General features: G+C 42.3%; 1 pseudogene; it reads right to left on the bottom strand.

Moving 5' to 3' along the window:
* Nucleotides 1–449: 449 nt before the first annotated feature.
* On the bottom strand, nt 450–979 carry LOC147435747 (uncharacterized; annotated as a pseudogene).
* Nucleotides 980–4,813: the final 3,834 nt, after the last annotated feature.

Raw genomic sequence — 4,813 nt, 5'->3', positions numbered from 1 at the left:
AAAATAGTCATTATTGGCTATCAATATCAATACCAATCAAATAGCCTGGCAGAAGTTATGTAACAACACATAGCTATCGGTAGAACTTTGACGACTATCAACTAGCCAATATAGTGAACAACTACGACATATATTTGACTAGTTATAAGATGGTACAACATAGCTAGTGGGTGGCTATGAAGTAAATTGCATTTGATAGCTATTAGTGTGGCAAGAGTTATCTAAACAGCACGGATAGCTACCATCCAAAATTTAACAGCTATTAACTAGCCATTGCCAAAGAATAACTATAACGAACAGCCATGAAACACATAATCCGCAGCAAAACAGATAGATAATGGTCAATAATTGGAAGCTAAACCCTGGCAATAGTCATGTAAGTAATTCAAATAGTTGTGCAGTCAAAAAGCTTCTACCCGGCAAGAGTATCTAACAAATACAAAAAGGCACTAAATGGCATACACTTTCTTCCCTATGATACTTCCAATAAATGGATGGGATGTTCAATGTACTCCTTTTGACCAATTCTCTTTCGACATATGTCTTTTTTGTTGGAGGATACATGAGTCTCAAGCATCCAAAAGTTGACTATTAACTCCTTTACCTCTTCAGGTATGCGACGTTTTTGAAGACTCCGATGACATGTGGCAAAGGACAAAGTGGTCTTCTCAGTTTGTTGGAGTAGCCGATTCTTGGCTCCATACAAGTTCCTTCTATGAATAGAAAGTAGCTTGGAGACAAAATTAACATTAAGGCCTTGTGCCTCCTCTGGGTTTTTTAAGTTCAGAAGCATCATCATGGTAGACCTCTTGAGGAACATCTCATCTTCAGTTTGTGGCCTCTTCAAGTCTTGAAGTGTGTTCTGAATATTTACTATCACTGTATCTGCAAAATAGGGTGTTGATGCTTTGTCGTTCTCGATATCTTTCAGTGAAGGGTGTTGAATCATCCGATTGAAGATGTCTTTCTTGGTGTCCATGTCCAGTCGACTTGTGCTTTGAATATCGTGCAATCCCTTTCACTATCTTTGCTCTTTTTTCATTCTCGACGATTTTTGCACAGCCCTGTGCCTTTGTTAAGTCTTCTATTCCTTCAGCTGCTTCATTCCCTTCTCTTTCAACAACCAAACCTACATCTGCTCTTCTCTTAAATCGGGCTCTTTGTTCTCTCTTGCGAAACGCTTCATATTCCCTAATCACCATTGCCTGCTTCAAGTCCCGGAATGAACCAACCATAAAAAACATAACACAACGACTTATTTACAATCATTAGCTAAGATACAAGGAGCTTTAGATAGTGAAGTCATAATAAAAAAGAGACCTTAGGGCAACAGCCCACCAAGGCATCTTCAGATTCACGGAAAAAAGTGCTGCAAAAGCAAGTAGGAACCCAAGAAATGTTCGGATGAAATAATGAGCTATCATGACATAAATAGCGGGTATTACCACGATCAAATCATCAGAAACTGACATCTAAAGGATTCTCACTTCTACAGCTATTTGTGTCATTTCATTGTGTTGATGTCATGAATGTTTCTCTAGACCACCATGTGGTCTTCTATGCTTACTATCTACATTGAGTGCCTCCTTCCCGGCAATACAATACAATGTAACAACTGTAGATAAATGAAAGACAATCGTAATATCATTGGTCGTGTAGATGATAACCACCAATCATGTCACTAACCATATGTACATACCTCAGACAAACATGGGGTGCATCGACAGCATTGTCGGTGCCCCGCTTGACTAAGAGAGAAGCCCCGTGTTAATAACTTGGGTCGCAAGCCGAATGGAGCCAAGAATAGCAAGGAAGGCACTCATATGCACGGGCGGAGAGAGAAAGGGGGGCGAGTTGCTAAAAAGGGAGGTGCTCCCATGCCCAACGGGCCAGGTTTTTGGGCATTTTTGGGGAGAAGGTTTTTCCAGAGAGCCAAAGAACAAGAGGCCGTTGGTTTTTGCTTAAGGTGGAGCCTAAGGCCTAGAGGACGCCGACTCGAAGGTGTGTTCCCGAGGCCGTGAAGCAAGAAGGCAGGTTTCCCTTTCATTAGGAAAAATATGAACCCTCTAGGGGCCCTTTGGGATTAAGGTTAATAAGAGGCCAGCCAATGAGAAGAGGGTGGTGGACACACTCTATGCCCTCAAAAATGTAGGGGGACAAAGTAGTCTTACACTTTTTAAATGGGCTCTTACTTAGTGAGAAGGGGGGGGGGGGGGGGGGCATATGGAACCTCCAACTTCCCTCCTTTTTGATCCGGTTTTGAAAAAATCCCAAAAATTTGAAATTTTTCAAAAATTTCAAAACTCAAATTTCATCTTCTGAAAACCCCCCTAAAACTATTTTATGGTCAAAAAAGCATTTTTTGATCTCAAAAAGTCAAAACGTGCATCCAAAAACCCTAAAATTCAAAAAATTTTAAAAAAAATTAAATAATTTTTTTTTGCTATCCAGAGCTCCCCCAAAATTAGTTATTAGGCAAAAAGGGATTTTCTCTCTCTAGAACCCCTTTTCCAACCCCTCCTTGGTTGCAACCATCACACTCATCCTCTACTCCAACACTCTCTCTCTTTACACCATCTCCATTGCTGCAGCAAGGAAGCTCCTCTCTCCTCCCCTACCACCTTCCATTGCCACACCAAGCAAGGCTTATCCGCCTTCTCCTCCCAGTGCCACACCAAGCAAGGGTTGTCCACCTTCTCCTCCCATTGCCACAAGGGTTGACCATTTTTTCATATCACTTTATCACACCTACATTGTATCAACAAGCAAGGTTCTTCTCCTCCTCCTAGTTTGCTTTGCTCAACCATGGCCAACTCTACTTCGCAAAGGCGACCAAAGGATGAGGTCACAGCTCTTGCATGCCACAACACTAGAGGTGTAGATGATGAGTGGGTGCCACAAGAGTTCACCAAAGGTGCTTGGGTATACATGCAACCATCTGCTGTTGGCCCTCATCGTGTGTGGAATCGTGCAAACTTGGATCTTCATTGGAAAGGAAAGCTCCTTGGCTTCAAGAACCGCAAAGACAAGGGGACCATAGCCATTGTGCAACATGTTTTCTCAATGTCAACCATGTACTTGCAACAACCACCTCGATTTCCAACACATTGTAAGTACATGTTTTGAGAATACAAAGCTAAGTGTGAAATCACAATGTAATGTTATTATGGATTCATACTTAACATTTGTCATGCATTTATAGTCATATTTCCATCCACGTTCGTGGAGGAGCAGCCACTACATAGTCTCTCCTGCACATTCAATGCTATACATGCGGATATTGGAGCAATAATGTTTCCGCATCTTTGCCCAACCAAACTGGTTCAAAGAAGGATTTTCTTCTATTCTCACTCCTATATTGTCCCTACTTCTACACAAGCATTTGGAACGCTTGAACCCATCAAAGTAACTTCCTTATTAAGTATGGAGTGGCCGGTCCCAGATTTGTGGTCGGTAGCATCTTTCAAGCAAAAGATGATAATGGATGTCCAAAACTCTTTGAAATACTCTAAAGCTTCTAGGTCTGTGGGCTTGAGCTGGTGTTTGCCTATTCATTGTTTTGTGCACATTTTTAAAGAGTTTGGATTTGTGGAGACTACCACAATGCTTTTATGTAAAGATGCGCATTATGAGGAATTAGGAAGGCTTTTAGAAGAGGACTGGGGTTTTGTGGAGGGCATGCACAACGGGGACCGGTACCGTTGTAAGGTTGGAGCTTCAGGTATTGGAATGCACTATTTGAAATCCCGCACCTCCTTGTACATACGATTTCACTATGATCGTTGGATGTGCAAGCTTGGAGTGTGGACTCCCTTACAGAGTGTAGACGGCGCTATTGCAAGCTTTGACATTGCAGTGAAGATGCCCAACGATGCTTTGGAGGCAGTCCAAGTGAACAAGCATTGGACTCTCAGTAATGTTCGAGAACATTTGGTTATTATGGGTTTTGAGGCCCTTCAACAAGCACAATTTCGTTTACAAGGTCACAAGGTGAGAATCCTTCCACCACATTTTCAATACATCATGGTTTGTCGATCATTAGATGCTTATTGTAATGAATGTCCGCAGATTGGGAAGAGAATGGAAGACAAATTGAAGGTCGAGGAGGACTGGGGATAGATGGAACTATGCTATCGATCTTATAACTTTGTAACTCTTGCAATTTTCATATTGATCCCCGCTGTAATCAACATGATTTGCTTTGGCAAATCATGCCTTTGAATATAATTTTTTGCATTGGGATGAGAAATCATTTTTTGGTGAAAGTGCCTTTTTTTTTAATGTCTTAAAAAAAGGGTACATTATAAAAGGGGGGCCACCTAACTCATTCACTATTTTCACTTTTGCAACTCCTGAGCTCCTCCACTCTCTATCCACACCCCAGGCTAAACATGGATGCTGTCACAGCCTCTACATCTGTACCCACATCCACCCCTTTGTCACGCTTCATCCTCTTCCTCGAGGACACCAAATACAAAGGGAAGTTGGACCTCCAGACCTTTTTTACTCGTCTCCCTGACCTTGACGCCACAGTTGCCCTTCACATGGATGCATTTGAGGAGATTTCTGCGTTCATGGAGGAGCACATCATAAAATATTCTGTATCTATCCCCCCACATGCAGGGATCTGGGTGCCTTGTGATCTTTTGCGCTATATACACAAAGGTGATCGCCCATTCGCCAAGCGGTTGCAACGATTCCAAGAAATTGCAACCAATGCAGGCCATTACTTGGACGAGCAAGCCCCTGGGGTGTCAGCGCTGAAGAAGTTGGGGGTGGAGTACCTTTCTCGGCTCGCAACATTTATCTTCTT

The sequence above is a fragment of the Adiantum capillus-veneris genome, chromosome 18 (genome assembly GCF_014529385.1).
Source record: "Adiantum capillus-veneris isolate H3 chromosome 18, ASM1452938v2, whole genome shotgun sequence".
Lineage (NCBI taxonomy): Eukaryota > Viridiplantae > Streptophyta > Polypodiopsida > Polypodiales > Pteridaceae > Adiantum > Adiantum capillus-veneris.
This window is presented reverse-complemented; position numbering and strand designations above follow the sequence as displayed.